The sequence below is a fragment of the Trichosurus vulpecula genome, chromosome 6, assembly GCF_011100635.1.
Source record: "Trichosurus vulpecula isolate mTriVul1 chromosome 6, mTriVul1.pri, whole genome shotgun sequence".
NCBI classification, from domain to species: domain Eukaryota; kingdom Metazoa; phylum Chordata; class Mammalia; order Diprotodontia; family Phalangeridae; genus Trichosurus; species Trichosurus vulpecula.
In genome coordinates this window covers 257779354-257795797 of record NC_050578.1, presented here as the reverse complement: position 1 = coordinate 257795797, position 16444 = coordinate 257779354, and the positions used below count along the sequence as shown (strand labels likewise).

At 44.6% G+C, this 16444-nt stretch overlaps 1 protein-coding gene across 8 annotated transcripts in view; it reads left to right on the top strand.

The window, feature by feature from the left end:
- Positions 1-4802: 4802 nt before the first annotated feature.
- PHF21A (PHD finger protein 21A) overlaps positions 4803-16444 on the top strand; it is a 211182-nt gene continuing 199540 nt past the window's right edge. For 7 of the 8 annotated variants that reach the window (XM_036764205.1, XM_036764211.1, XM_036764207.1 and 4 more), the window contains exons 1-3: positions 4803-4873; positions 6613-6660; positions 7446-7776. The gene's annotated coding sequence lies outside the window, so the exon portion shown is untranslated. Of the gene's footprint in view, positions 4874-6592; positions 6661-7445; positions 7777-16444 lie in introns of those variants that run through there. The other variant, XM_036764204.1, reaches the window with a different exon arrangement.

Below are 16444 nucleotides of genomic sequence, written 5' to 3'. Positions count from 1 at the left end.
GAAAGGAAGAAATATGGGATGGTAGGATATTTGGAGGTAGTATAGAGAAGAAACCAGTAGAAAGGGAGAGACTGAAAACTGGAGATGAGAGGGAGTGTCAAGAAGACAGGAGATGTGGTCAAATGTGAATACAAAGAGGTTGGCTTAGGAAATAAGGGCCACCTGTTTGTCAGATGCTGGAGAAAGAAGAAAACAGGAGATGGTGTCAAGGGGTTTTGAGATAAAGAAAATGGGAGAAGAGGGATCTTGTTGAATGGCTTGGGTTTTGTTTTTAGTCCTCTGCTGAGGGTATGTCATCTTTATACACAACACCTTATTACTGTCCTCTTCTTTTTTTAATTAACAAAAGTTCCATTTCTTCTTCCCTCATTCTATTATTTTTTTTCTATTTCAGCCTGGGCTAATGGTTAGTCAAAGATCAACTCCTTCCTGGACGACCACCTTTCCCCTACATCCTAGAAGTATTTTGGGAATTTTGAGTTCTCTACTTTTGGGTCATAGTATGATGATTAGAAAAAATTAATTTGAGGACTTTTTTTCTTAATAGCATTTCATTTTTCCCCAATTATATGGAAAGATAGGTTTCGACATTCACTTTTGTAAGATTTTGAGTTCCAAATTTTTCTCCCTCCCCTCTCCCCAAGACAGCAAGCAATCTGATATAGGTTATACATGTACAATCACATTAAACATATTTCCACATTAGTCATGTTGTGAAAGAAGAATCAGAAAAGGGAAAAACTACAAGAAAGAAAAATCAAAAAATGAAAATAGTGATGCTTCGATCTGTGTTCGGTCTCCATCAGTTCTTTCTTTGGAGGTGGATTGCATTTTCCATCATGAGTTTTTTGGAATTGTCTTGGATCATTGTATCGCTGAGAAGAGCTATGTCTATCATAGTTGATTATCACACAATGTTGCTGTAATTGTGTACAATGTTCTCCTCGTTCTGCTCACTTCACTCTGTATCAGTTCATGTAAGTTTTTTCAGGTTTTTCTGAAATCTGCCTGCTTATCATTTCTTTTATTTTTTAGGAATTTAAAAAAACTTTCCCCACTTAATATTATTTTTTCCCAATTACATGTAAAGATAGTTTTCAGCATTTACTTTTATAGGATTGTGAGTTACAAATTTTTTCTCCCTCCTTCCCCTCCCCCCTTCCCAAGATAGCAAGCAATCTGATATAGGCTATATGTGCACAATCATATTAAATATATTTCCACATTACTCATGCTGTGAAAGAAGAATTAGAACAAAAGGAAAAAACCACGAGAACAAAAAACACCAAAAACAACAAAAAAAGAAGATAGTATGCTTTGATCTGCATTCAGGCTCCATCAGTTCTTTCTCTGGTTGTAGACTGCACTTTTCATCATGAGTTTTTTGGAATTGTATTGCTGAGAAGAGCTGTATCTATCATAGCTGATCATCACACAATGTTGCTGTTTCTGTGTACAATGTTCTCCTGGTTCTGCTCACTTCACACAAGTCTTTCCAGGCTTTTCCTGAAAGCTACCTGCTCATCATTTCTTATAGAACAATAGTATTCCATTACATTCATAAACTACAACTTGTTCAGCCATTCCGCAACTGATGGGCATCCCCTCAATTTCCAATTCTTTGCCACCACAAAAAGAGCTGCTGTATTTTTGTATTTTTCCCCCTTTTTTATGATCTCTTCAGTACACAGACCTAGTAGTGGTATTGCTGGATCAAAGGATACGCAGTTTTATAGCCTTTTGGGCATAGTTCCAAATTGCTCTCCAGAGGGGCTGGATCAGTTCACAACTCCACCAACAATGCATTCCTGTTCCAATTTTCCCATATCCTTTGAGAGTGTTTTCCATGGGGGGAGGGAAGGAAGAGGCTTTATTATTATTACTGCAACACTATCATTACTAAGAAAGCCTCAAGAAATTTAGCATTGCCCCCAAATTGGGACTTAACATATCAAAATCATTGTGCATCATGCTGTTTTATGTACAGATAGGAAAAATTGTAGACATGTCATACTTTTTAGTATAAACATTCAGAATTTTTAATATGAATTTACACATATTCTGGATTTCTCCATGGAAGCTGAATTCAAATTCTGGCATTTCCACTTACTACTTGAATGACCATGGCCAAGTCTATGGACATCAGTTTATCTTTAAAATGACTGAGTTTTACTAAATGATACTAAGGTCATTCTAAAGCACTGTCCCCCCCTCCCCCAACCCTGTCCAAAGCCAAGGAACATTTTAATCACACAAATACATGAATGATGATGGATAATGTCAACTTGTTGCTTCTGTCACTGCACATTCCAGACCTAATGTGGCACAATAGGAAAAAAACAGTGGTTCCAGGGTAAGATGTCCTTCAAATGTATCTTTTCTGAAGCTTATTCCGGGTTTGACCTTGGGAAGTCACTTAACCTAGCTGGTGTGGATTTCCTAATCTGAAAACTGAGGGAGTTCAACCAGGCGACATCCGGGTGTGGTCCTTTCCCCTTTCTATACCCCCATCCACTTTGAATTCTTGAGTCTTTCATACATGTCTCAAAATGGAACGTCAGAGAGGATAATAGTCAAGTCTTTGGGTCCCCCACCCCACCAAGGGCAATGAGACAGGCTGCCTCCAGAATTTTGACTGGTTACAGTGGTTAGTTAGTCTGACTTTTAGGAATTATCTAGATGATAAAGGCTTGTATTACCACCCAACATGTCCTTTCGTTACTCATCATGACTGCATTATGGGTTTAGTTTCACAACATAGTAATGAGTTCATCCAAGCTTCTTGAATCATTTATAGGGATTTTCATTTTCTGCACCTTTTAAAGTGACTTTTTTTCCTTCTGACATTCCCTACTGTGATTTTTTTTAAGCCTGGTGTGCTCAAGGATCAGAACTTTTAAAATAAACTCTATCCATATTTTAATTTCAGTTTTCAGAACTTCATATTTTGAAGAAACAAAACCTAATTTCACAGCCCACATAGGAATAAGTAAATACTTTTTAATAAAGCTTCATCCATTGATCTCAAAGCACCTCCAGGGAAAGGGGAAAACCGACGAAAGTGTAAAATGATGGAGGGATCGCCTCTTCCTGGTGGTCTTAAAATAGTCTCCGTCTCGGAGAGAAGGTCCTGGAAGCCACCGGCAGGCAGGGCTGCGGGGCTCGGGTCGCTGGCGCCGCTGCCTCCCTTTGACTTTGGGAGCCTCGGGACCTGGAAGCGCCGGACTCCACGCCGACCTCCCGCGGGACTCGCACTGGGAATCAGCGCCGGGAAAGGGCTAGGGCACGGTCCGGGCCGGTGCCGCCCGAGGGGTGAGCCGCCCGGGCCCGGCCCCCGCCCCGCCCAGGGGCTCTCCGGGACCCACGGCCGGGGGCTGGCCGGGGCTCAGTCCATTGTTGTGGCGGCGGGCTGGCGGGCGAGCACGGTCCTTCTCCGGGGGCCTGGGCACAGGAGGGGGCCCCTGTTCTGCCGGCCCCGCCCCCTCCGCTCGCCCCCTCCCCCCGGGGGGTTCCGGGGCAGTTACGGGCCCGGGGGCGGGGCCGGGCGCCCCGCGATGCGCTCCCGCGGCCCCGCCCGCCCCGGCCCGTCCCGCCCCGTGGGTCGGCCGGCGGTGCGGTGCGGGGCGCGGGCGCGGGGCCGGCCGGGCCGGGGCGGCTCGCGCCTCCTCCTCCTCCGCTGCCGCTGCCCTACTTCACTCGAGTTTAGTTTCACTCACTTTACATCCGGGTTTTTTCCCTAGGCAATGGGGGCCGAAGCACACCCCGTTCCTTAGGCAAAGTGAAATAAATTCGCCGCACCGCCCCGACAAGTAGTCCGCCCGAGCGCCGCCGTTAGGCCTCCACCTCCTCCTCCTCCCGCCGGCCCGGCCCGGCCCAGGCCCAGGCCGAGGCGCGGCCTGGGAAGGAGAGGAGGCGGAGAGCCCCGCGCCCCCGCGCCCCGCCGTCGGCCCGCTCCCTCCAGCTCCCTCACTCTCTCCTGAGCGGCGGTGGCGGCGGCGCGGGGACGCGCACGGCGGAAGCGCGCACGGCGGCAGCGGCGGGGCCGCGCGGCGGGCTCCCGAGCGAGCGAGTGTGCCTGGGCCTGGGCCTGGGCCTGGGCGGAGGGATCCCCGGGCTGAGGCGGCGGAGGTGCTGCGGCCCGGGGCCGGGTGGTGAATGGGCTGGTGGTGCTCGCTGCTGCTGCTGCTGCTGCTGCTGGGAGGAGGAGGAGGAGGAGGAGGAGGAGGAGAAGGAGGGGGGGGGAGGAGGAAGAAGAAGAAGAAGAGTTGGGCTGCTTGGTCTCTTACAGTTTGTCTCCCGCTGCTCGGGTTCTCCTCCGCCCGCCCCCTCCTCTCACTTCGGCCCCGGGCCTCTGTGAGAGTGAGTCTCCAGAAGGAGGAGGAGGAGGAGGAGGAGGAGGAGGAGGAAGAGGAGGGGGAGGAGGAGGAGGAGGAGGCTCCCGTCCCTCCCCCCGCGGCCCCCTCCTCCCCACCCCCCTGCCTGGGGAAGCGGAGGAAAGAAACAGCCCAGAGAGAGGAGTGAGGGAGTGAGTGAGGGAGTGAGAGTGAGGGAGAAGAGAGGAGGAGGGAGGGGGGGCAGCCTCCCATCTTAACACACTCGAGTATATTCAAAAAGTGAGAGGCCCAGAGAAGCAGCAGCAGCAGCAGCAGCTCCAGCAGCTCGAGCAGCAGCAGCTCCAGAAGCAGCAGCAGCAGCAGCAGCTCCAGCGCCTTCCTTCCCTCCCTCCTTCCTTGCTTCCCTCCCTCCCTCCCTCTCTCCCCATGAAGAAGAGTCCCCTCCTCCTCCTCCTCCTCCTCCTCCTCCTCCTGCTGCTTCTCCTGCTCAGAGTTCCTGCCTCCAGCTGCCAGGGGGACAGCCAGCCAGCAGCAGGAGGGTGCAGTATCCCAGCTTTTCCATTCTCTCTCTCTTCTTCTTCTTCTCACTCTCTGCTCTGTTCTTTTTTTTTTTTTTTTTTTCCTGGAGTAGCTGTTTCTCCTCCCTCCCTCCTCTCCTCTCCTCTCTGTCTCTGTCTCTGTCTCTCTGTCTTGTCTCTGGTGTTCGTCTCAGGGAGATGCAGGGGCTGCTTGCTGGGAGTTTGTTGGGGTGGTGAGGGGGAGGGGAGGGGATGGAGCAGGGAGGGAGGAGAGGAGGTGGGGGGCTCTTGTCAGGGCCTCTGGAGTCAACTTGGGATTTCAGGAAGAACTTCCCCGGGGGGGGGCGCCCCTCTCGGTGTCCTTCCTCTCCTCCACCGCCCCCCCCAAAGACAATGGAAAAATCTTGTCTATTTCCCCAGCCCCACTCCCCTCCCCTCCCCCCCAGGATGAATTGGAAGTAAGTTTATGAGCAGCCTGGGGAGCGGGGGAGCTGCGGGCAGGGCCGCGGAGGGAGGGGGGCTGGCCCCCCCTGCGCGGGGGGAGGGGCCCGGCGGGGGGGTCACGTTGTCCTGGGGGGGCGGGGGTGCCGGGGAGCTTCATTCTCTGCTCTTTGGTTTCCCCCAGGCTGATGATTGTTTCCTTTTCTCTCCCATTCTCCCTCCCTCGATTGGAGGGGGGAAGTTTGGAGGAGGAGGAGGAGGATGGGGACCATTTTTTTTTTTTTTTTTTGGAAAACCATCTTGTTTGGCGGCCGAGAGATCTGGTTCAAAAAAAAAAAAAAGCTGCGGCTGCTGACGCCGTCGGGCTCGCGTGTGTGTGAGTGTGCGAGTGTGAGTGTGCGCGCGTGTGAGTGAGTGTGAGCGAGTGTGTTGGTGCATTTGTCTTTGGGGGCCGGGGCCGCGGCGCTGGGGAAATTCCGCTCCTTATTCTTCTTGGGCAACTTGTTATTCTGAAGAGTGAGCCTGCACCCCTCACCCGGGGCCGGCCTCCCCGCAGCCCCGCGCACGCACGCACGCACCCGCGCGCGGACCGCAAGGACTCCCGCGCCCCCCGCCCCGCCGCCGGGGGGGCGGGGGAGGGCGCGGGGGAGGGGCCGGCTGGGCTCGGCGTGCGGGACTCGGGCTGCTCTCGCCCCGCGGCGCCCGCACTTGGCAGCACTTCTCCCTCGCCATCCCCGGGCTCGCTCTTTATGCTGCCCGCCGGGCCGGGCCGAGGTGGCCCTCGGGGGGCTGGGGAGGGGGAGCCGGATGGAGAGCCCCCGCCCCCCTACGCCGGGGATGCGGCGGGGAGGCCGGGAGCCCGAGGGGTCCTAAGGAGTTAGTTGTAGAGATTGAGGGGCACGCAGGCGGGCGGACGGCCGAGGGGAGGGAGGGTTTGTTTTCTTGGGTGAATCCGTGTCATCACATCCTGGTCAGATGTTGAAATATTCTTTGTTTGGGTCCCCAACTAGTGGGGCTCCTCCTGCACAGCCCCTCGGCTTCTGGTGCTCGGGAATCCCGGGGCTGGGGGTGCTCTGGGAGCTCGCGTGGGCCTCGGCACCGGCCTTGACACTGAACTTGGGGCTGCCTTTTGGTGGGGTTTAGCTTCTCTCCTCCCTCCTCCTCCAAGAGGGGTTGCTGGCCCTATGGATGCCTGAACTGGGGGAACTTAGATGGGCAGGGTCCAGGAATGTTATCTGAGTCATGTAGAGCCCAATTCTAGGATAAGATTAATTGTAACTAATGGAATTCCGGTTTTGTTTTGTTTTTTTGCCCTGTAGGGAGAACTTACCTAGGTGCACGGTACAGAGGTGTCAGAGGGTAACAAGGTGGGACATTCTTCTTGTTGCTTTGTTTTTATGAAGAAGATAGAATCCTTGTCGCGTAAAATAAGATGACTGAAATTGGGGACTTTGAAGACATTGAAGGACACTTTTCAGCATTTGCACCTTTATCTTAAATCTGGGATCGGCTCAGTTTGGACAGTGAAAATAAATGGGTCAGCTTCACTTGTTTTTTGAAGAGAAGCCCAGGATTTTTTTTTTCTTTTAAGTTTTACAGTTTGGTTCACAGAGTTGTAGGGAACCGTTACTACGTATTTGTTGAAAATGCTATAATTTATTTTTAAAATCCGATATTCCTCCTTAGTTGCTCTCCTTTATGGGAAATCTTCATTGTGGGCCTAAGACTGATTTGTTAATGACCATTTAAAGTCCCAAGAAAGCATCTTTAAACCCTGGGCATGTTTTGTGAAGGAGGAGGAGTTGGTGTGCCCTTGAACTCATGTTTATCAATGAAATTTCTGTCCTGAGGACTACATTAGGTTTAAAACTGTGCTTAAAGACCTTTCTGATAGTTTAAAGATAACAAAATATTAACTAGCACGGTGAGCAAATTCACTGGGAACATTTTAGCTTAAGACTTTGTTTTCTTTCTTATGAACATAGTGATGTTTGTAGTTTGAGTGGTACTACCCAATGGGGCCCTCTCACAATAAAATCTCTTCTGGTTGAGTCTTGCTGAAGATGTTTGAGTTTTAAAAGAGTTTTTAAAAGTTATGTGCAGGCTAAGCACGTTGTACTCACAACTCAGTCAAGATTGCCTTCTTTTTCAGATTTCATGGACCTGGAGGTAAAGGACTTTTGAGAACAGATATCTACTTGGGCCTACGAAAGCCTCAGTGGTGAAGTGGTCCTATTTTTTCCACTTACTACATTTTCCTCACTGCTGCCATCCTTTGATCATCCATGTGGGTAACTGCCTGGGAGATAGATGCCCACTCGCCTTGTGTGGACAGCTCTCAGTTCTGCCCAGTAGGAGGTGCTGCAGCGACAGAAGGCCATTCCTCGGCTGAATTTTGAGCTTGGGCTTACCACTCGTTTTCGGCATCCGGACCAAAGGAGTGACAGGTTAACATTCAGCTCAGAGTTCCAGGAGTGCCTTCAGTAAGTCCATTTAAGATTCCGTTTCTGAGTGAGACGAGGCTGTGTTGGAATGGAAGCCCGGACGCTCTTTTGTGGAGGGATGGCTCTTGGAAGGCGGGCTGCTTTTCCACATGTGCACATTGCATTGTTTCTGTTCTTGAGGATCGAGTTGGGGTGCTGAGCCTGCGTGGCACAGTTGTTCAGAGAGCATGCAAAGAAATAGTTCACTTCGGGATCGTTAAACTTTGACAAGATCCCTGGGATCCATCATTTCCTCGTAGCAACATTTGTGATTGATGATTGGAGTTTCAGGCCTGGTACTGCTTATTTCTCAATATTCCAGTAACAGACTTCGGGGCACTGTAGTTTGGAATTGGTAATTGTAGTGTATGGTATACATTTCAGTTTCTTTTTGGGTGGGGTGGTTCTCCAAATTGGAAAAAGAACATAATCGATAGACATGAAGGGGCTAGTTAATACAGGTCCAGTTCACCTCTTTTATATTGGCCTCCAAAGGCTGCGTAATTCTTAAACCTTAATTCAGGCTGTACCGGTGGGGCTAAGTCATTGCAGATGTTCACAGAGTGTGGCATATGGACATAAGTGGGCTACAAAAGAAAAGGGCCACTGGAACAGCTTCCTAGTGTTCAGAGCATGTGGTCTTCTGAAACTCCCCATGTTGAAGGGGAATTCATATCTCTGGAAGTTTGATGCCATTGCTTGTGAGGTCCTACAGAAAACTTTTTAAAAACTTAAAAGGTTCGTGAAGTTTTTGGAAGTTACCTGGGCTAAATTCCTAGATAGACAATTCTTGAAGCTTGAAACTGGACTAAGACTTCTGGGACACATGTACTTTATAGCTGTCATACTTGGTGACAAACTGCCATGTGGTCTGTTGATTGTGTCTTTGGAAGAGAAAGCTGGAACTGGGTTGCTACTGGTTTGGAAAAGAATGAATGCAAGAGAGAATAGGGTCCTGGATGGGTAGGGAAAGTTTCAGGGACTAAGCTGTGATGTTGTTGTGTTTTAAGATACTTGTTTAAGGAAAGCTCTCAATATGTTTTTCTAGTTCAAAAATGCTTATCACTTTCTTTTGGGAGTTTGACTGTGAAATCTTTTCCACTTATTAAAATTTGCTTTTTCTTTTTTTCCCCTCTAAAAAGAAATATGAGAACACGTGAATGCTCGGTTGTTTGTTGTGGCAGAAAATGCTTTCTAAACCTTAGGCTGCTGTCTGCGTCAATGGGAGGGCTGACTCTTGCTGTTACTGTAGGTCCGCTGGCTTTGGACAGTTGGTCTCCCCTGTCGTTGTACCCTTGGAATAGAGGGGGGCTTGAGCATCTCTCTGCTGCTCCCACATTCTTTCTATTCTAATGTGCACACTAGCAGGTGTCATCACAGGCTTGTAAATGCATTTTCAATGTCACCTTGAGTTTTGATTTGCCCAGAACTTTTCAAAAAACTCTGTGACAGAAACTCTCAAGCCTGTTTTAAAGACCAAAATAAATTGTGTGTCTGATATGTCTGTGGGACTTTTTTGTGGTTGTTTTTTCCTTCTTTTGGAAGAAAGCAAGAAATAAATACCTGTCTGAATCAAGGGAGAGAAACCTTTACTTTTTTTCCCCCCCTTCAAATATTTTTGTAGGGAAGTAACTTAGAGTTTAAAGTTGATAGCTTTGAACTTTGTGGTTTTCTCTGTGGGCCAAAGTGACTAAGTTTAAAGACTTTTTGAAAATAAAAGTAATTATGTATCAATATACGTGAGACTATGTAAAAGTCATGTTCTTCATATTGGGAAACTTTGCCAGGTGGAGGAAAAGTTCTGTTTAAAGGAGGAGAACAAAATTAAATTTCCGAGAGCAATATTCACTTGCCTGTATCATGGTCATTTTGAAAGAATGGCTAAAGTTATAGTCTGTTTTACCTTCAGTATCATATTGTCCTGTAGACGTTTTCATTTAATCATTATTCGAGGGGGGAAAGTAGAAGCAAATGAAATTTCAAGCCTAGAATCTTTGGATAGGACTCTTTTCTATCTTAAGTACAGTTTGGTTTGGTTTCCTTTATGTAGTTGAATCTACAGGTTAGTTTTTAGAGAGTTGTGTTGCCTCTTCAGGAACTTTTGTTATATGAATACTTACGTAGTCCTAGGTTTTCTTTAGAACCCCAAAATGGATTTTGTCGACATCAACTTTAGCAGAGGTCAGGGCCTTTTTCTTTTTCCTGCTTTGAGAATTCATAGAGAGAATGTGTTAATACCACACAAAGTTTATTATAAAACAATTATTTCTCAAAATAGCTTTTTTGGTTTTGCTTTGTATATTTTTCTGTAGTAATATTTTGTAAAGCTTTCCTATTCTTCCGATGTCTATCTGGAGCTCTTAGTTAGTAGTTCTCCGTGTAGGAATGTTGACCTATAATTTTTAGACTAATTTCTAAATTACTGTTTCATCAGCCCAATAATCTTAAAGAATGGATGGTGATCCAGATGTTATAACTGTGAGCTGTTAACGCACCGATCCATTGTCTTTATGTCTGTACCCTGCAGTCCCGAGTTGGGATGTGAATGTAACCTCATTCTTCCCCACCCTTTAGACTTTGGAAATTTACTTTTAAAAACTGACTAGTTAGCCCTCTGAAAACTATGCCAGGCCTCTGACTCGAAACTTGTTATGGAAGGTATTTCTGTTGCAGAATCCTTCTAAGAGGAAACTGCTTTATGGAGAGAGGAAGGGATTGGGGCCTAACAGGTTGGTGATCTAGGCTTTGTTTTGTAACTGTTTGTGGGCTTGGGGGGGGGGTGGGAATCACTTAAACGCAGGAGCCAGAAAGATGGGTTTTGTTTTATTGTTTTGGCTGCATTGAGAATACAAACTGTCAGTACTTGAGGAGAAGGAGCGGCAGAAAAGAATTGATTTTTTTTCTCTACTGCAGATCCAAGTATTGTTAACTATGTGCATCTCTGAAGCATCCTACTTAGAAACTAAGCAGTAGTTGATCTGTTCAGTCAGTTAAATACCAGAACCAGCAACTGTTTTTTAAAACCCAAACTTAGAAATAATCATAATAATCTCCAGATAAACTGGGGGATGGTAACCATAGCAACCACTGTCTTAGGCCTTATAAACAGAGGTTTGGTTATGTCGATGAAGCTTTGGACCCTTCAGTAGCCAGTTGTAGTCACTTGTATGGGGATATGGAGGCCCGGGGGCTTTGGGTGACTGGGGTTGAATTGTATCATATCTATAGACTAGCTTACCTTTTTCTTTTAAAAAATTCATGAGCTTAATTAATTCTGTTCCCTGTTTGTGGAGGTGCTGCTGCATGTGAAAGCTGTATGGGGCCCCCTGCATAAAGTTTTACTTAGCTTCAAAATAGTTGTGTGTGTTGACCCTGACTGTGTGTAGCATTTTGGTTTTGTTGTTGGGGATAGGGTTGGGGTAGGACCTGTGCTGTCACTGGGGTCAGGAATGCTGTTTGTGGAAATTACCTGGTGTTTATTTTGTATGTACTTAGATGAGCACACATTTCTCTCCATAGAATGTGAGCTCTCTGAGGAGGATTGTTTCTTTCTTGTCTTTGTACCCTCAGCAACTGTCCTAAGGCCTGGCACAGGATAATGACAGCTTAATAAGTGTTCCATGATTGATTAATTGGGGACTCCCTCAGTCTGGGCTGCTGGAGGGCACTGAGAGGTTATATGGGGGGTGGGGATGGAGGGCATGGCCTCAGGCTTTTCTGCATCTGAAGCCAGGCTCTATTCACCAGGCTCATTATGGGGTGTGGGTATGGTAATCATGTGATTTATGTATCTTTTAAGGGATGATCCCCAAAAGTCAGTTCTGATAGGAAACCCAGCACACAATATTTCTTTCAAAGTATATTTTCAAGTCGGCCAAATTAGAAGCTGTTGTATTTTGGACCTTGCAGGGGAAAAAAACCAAAACTTATAGCATTTTCTGGTCTTTTTACTTGGTACATTATTCCATATGCCTGTCTCGGTACTATTTTGTATGTGAAAATACACTGATCCAGATATCGAGTTTTACAGATTGTGGTAATCTCTACCATGCTCCAGAAGAGGGAACAGAGTAGTCCCTTCTGACTAGATCTTGTCAAGCCTTGAAAGATGGTCCAGACTTTGTTGAACTTCTAGTAGGATGCTGTGGCCTGTGTACTACAAGTCCCAGGATGCAGTGCAGTCTTTTATTTGTCATCTGATGAGAGCACTGCATGCTGGGATTTGTAGTTACTTCGAACTGCTTATGCTACTCTTCTCACATTGTAGAGTCCATTTAATGAAAATTGGGGCAAAGCCTGAGATTCTTTGAAAAGCAGCAATCACTTTCAGCTGAGTGAATTTTGATTGTTATTGTTTTATACGTTAAACAATTAAACTTCACAATGAATATTTAAAAATGACATTTCCTTGAGTCTCAGATTAGCTCGATTTTTACCAGCTTCTTTAACAGTGATGATGATGAGTTTTGGGGGGCCTTAAGGCTCTCCAGACTTTACGTTAAGTAACCTTGGAGTTCTGGCCTTAGGTGCTTATTAAATGTTTCTAGGGTTGAAGAATCAGGGGTTCCTTATCACTTGCATTGCAATATTGATGGTGAGAATGTCCTATACCTGGCTGCTTCCTCCTTTAGAGTGATAGCATTACCGCTCGGTAGTTAAAGGTGAACTAAAATATGCCTTTGGCCTGCCAAGATTCAAGTGTGCAGGGCATGTTTCTTCTGTAATTGTCATTATGATCATGAACACTTGTGGTAGTAGATGCAAATACATATTGTTTAAAGCGATTAAAATGTTATTTGCAGTAATGGAAATCTAGAACCCAGAAGTTTGGTCTGACTGGCAGCCATGGGGGTGGAGGCTGCTTGGTTTCTTCAATTTCTTGTTTGTATTTACATTTCTAAATTTTAAGTTTGGGTAACTTTGAAGTAGCTAGCTTTTCTGCCTCATTAAAAACAACACTTTAAGTGTGAAATCTGTACACAGACCTTGGAGTCAGGACCTGGGTTCAAATGTTGCCTCCCTCTCTTACTGCCTGAGTAAGTCACCTTAGCTTTGTGGGACTCTGTTTAGGATTACGTGTCTATAAAAGGTGGGGTTTGGAGTAAATGGCCTCTCAAGGCCCTTCTAGCTCCAAGCCTCTGACTCTGTGATCTGATAGAATATGCAAAGCATTTTGTGTGTATCAGTAAAGTTTTACACATTCACGTTTGATTGTTATTCATCATCAGAAGCCCAAGTGATAAAATCAAGATCTTGGGAATAAAATCCTGTTATAGTCCCAAAGTGGGTTTTTTTTAGTCACAAAATCCTAGAGGTAAAAGCACCCTGACTATAATAAAGTCCAACTTCATGATGATTTTACAGATGAGGAACAGAGATCCAGAGAGGTGTGTTCTTTGAGATTCTTCAGGGATTAGCAGCAGAGGGGCCAGGCCCAGAGCCCAGCTTTCCTGACTTCCAGGCGGTGAATACTTTGCCTTTGGTTACTCTGAGGAGTTAAGAAGGTTTAGACTGGACCAGTGTGTGAATCTGTTTGGCTTGATAACACTTGTTTGGTACAAGGGGATGGGGAGAGATGGATGGCCATGATTTATAGGGGAGGTGATCATGATGGAAAAGTAAGAATTTGGAAAGAGAAAAGAGCATCAGTGAAACTGACAATTTACAGAAGAGAGTAGACGTTCAGAAGGGGACACAGACCAGCCGGACCTGTTAAACTTAATATACATTTAAAAACCAAGTCACAAAAGAGGTTCATAATCTTATTTTCCTATTCTTTATATGGAGATATATTCATCTTTGAAGTATGTAAAATTTATTATAAAAAAGCATATATATCTATGATGTATAATATGATCTTGGCAAAATTCTGCCTTCCAAAATTAAAAAAAAATTGCTAACCCTTTCCCATCTTCCTAGTGTAACAGGCATTGGTTCAAATCCTGCCACACTTAATTGCTATATGACCCCTTGGGCAGATTACTTACCCTGGACTCAGTTTCCTCATCTGTTCAAATGTGGGGGGTTGGACTCCTCAGAGCTAAAAATTTATGATGCATCATAACTAATGGGGAGAAGCAGAGTCCTGTGCCCAGGGTTTTAGATAGTCCTTGTTTCTTATTTTTCCCATGTTTTGTTTTAGGCATCCTCTAATTTCTTTTAGGCTCTTCATACCTGAATCTTATTTGTGTGACTGGTGTAGTCCTGGATGAATACTTTTGTTTTATCTGGAAGGGAGCCCAGTTAGAGTCATCTAGTCCCTCCCTACCATTTACACATGAGGAAACTGAGGCTTTTGTCTATGCTTAGTCATTTGTGCAAGGAACCAATCCGGAGATCTTTCCTGTCTTTTTGGTTCATATCTGCTCTAATCTTACATTTTCTGCTTCTTGTGTGGAGTTCACAGAATATTGGAGCTAAGAGCTACTGTGTGAATTTGAGAGCAAAACTGTGCCTTTAGTAGCAATTATTTGAATACTTATTTACACAATAAACCTACGGTAATACCAGGAACCTTTTCTTCCATAAATAATGCAGGTTAGAATAGTCTTAATGTGCTCACGTTAGACATTAAACAGCTCCTTTGGAGGTGTTGAAAGTTTATTGTATCTGGGCTGATCTCTGCCATCCCGTGATTAATTCTATAGTTATCTTTTTTCAGCCCAATAATAAAAAGAGATGAAACTCAGAGAGTTAGGTTTTTAAAAAAAAATAAAAAACAAATGTCATTTTCTAGAAAGATAAAAAAAAATCAGGTTTCAACTGTGACCAGTGCAAGAAGAGTGTGATACAGCAACTTCTATAGCTTATACCTCCTCATATTTTTCATCCACTAGCACCTGTGTTGATAAGAGTGATAGGCACATGGGAAGAGGGAAGAATTTGGGCTAGTCATATATGGGTTAGAACTGTACAGTTCTAAGTTCAAGCATAGACTTTCTGGATTCCTACAGAAATCCTCAAGGTCGGGTGTACGTTGATGAAGTTGCTACAAAAAGTCTGGGGGAGGGAGGCAAAGGGATAGGTTGAATCAAGTCTAGATGAAAACATACTATACATTTTATATTAATTTGAAATTTGAAGAAATGATAGATTCAGAATTAATGTTCTTCCCCCAGTGGCTTTTCAGAAAAGATTACTTATATATGGAGATGGCCCATTTAAAATAGGCCCCATTCAAAGTATCATAGGATTGTGTTAGGTTGCTATAGGAACCAGAGTAATTAATTTCAAGACGTATTTTTTTTAAAAAGACTTCTATATGTGTTTTAACTCAATTTTTGAATTCTGCTGGTCACACAAATAATTATGTGTCCTTGAACAAATCATATATATATATATATATATATGTGTGTTTATATATATGTATATATATGCTGAGTTTTTAATGTTTGGAAAATTGGGAACAGTATTTTTTTTCTTTGTAGTTAATGTTATTTGTTAACCATTCTTAGTATATGTGTGATTAGTCTCCAGTGTTCTCTATGGTGATACTCAGGCTGAAACATTTCAAGTTAAATTGCTAAAAAGTTTTTCAGTTCCTGGAAATCACCTTTGATACTAAAAACATGATAATTTCCCCCATCAGACTTGGTTGTTAGAGGATAAATGGTGCAATAGAAGTTAGAAATTTTACTGTTTTTGAAACTTCCAAATAGCTGTGAACCCCCCAGTTCCTTGTTCAACTAGACAATCTGATTTACAAATATTTGGGGGTTAATTAGGTGCCTTGATTTCAATAGCTGCCTCTTGTGTGGTTAGAGCATCAGGAAAGGCTGGTGATTATGCTTGAAGGTTAAAAGTCCAGACAAACTAAGTCTTGTAAGCAAAGGTTTAGTGTTGTGTACTCCTTTCTGCTAGATTTTTTTTCTCCTGTCTGTTAACAATATTGTACAGGCTGCTCCACTATGGTTACCTGTTTGGAATTTTTTGGGTGTGGGTATGACTCGATCTGTTCTTTATTTTTAAACTTTATAAGTTGGGGTATGTGATTTCAGAATTAAATCCTAATGCTTCATTAGCATTCAGCCTCCTAATGTGTTAAGTAATGAATGTAGAATGGGGTTACAAATAATTTTTTCTTTGTTATGATGGTAGATTTTGTACATATGTACCTGTTATGCATTGACTAATGACATTTTAAAGTATTTTTTAAACATTTAGAAAAATAAATTTGCTTTTGGAAACCAAAAAAAAAATCCTTACAGTATTTGGACTTAATACACTCTTAGCCAATGTTGCTTCCTCTGTCCTGAACATCACTTTTCCAGGGAGTAGGACTCACTTTTTGAGTTTTTGCCCTCCAGGTGGGCTAGTAGTATAGCCACTTTTCAGATCATCTCATCTCATCAGTTAAATACTTGGATGATAGTAGAGTATTTGGCATTATTTGACAAAGAAAGGCAGAGCTCAAGCTCTTCAGGTCCAGAATAGGGATTCTTTCTGGATTATGCCTGGGAGGGAATTTGTGGCTGAGGTGAGCTTTCTGGTCTTTAGAATGTACCTACCTTTCATTAATGTGAGGACCCCAAAAAGTCTTGTGACTCACTTCTGGTCCCATATTTACTAAATTAATGAGATCTCAAATTTCTGCAGGATTTTACAGGGTACAGAGTGCTTTTTTTCATAGTCATGTGTGGTAGGTAACCTATAGAGGAGGGAAACTGAG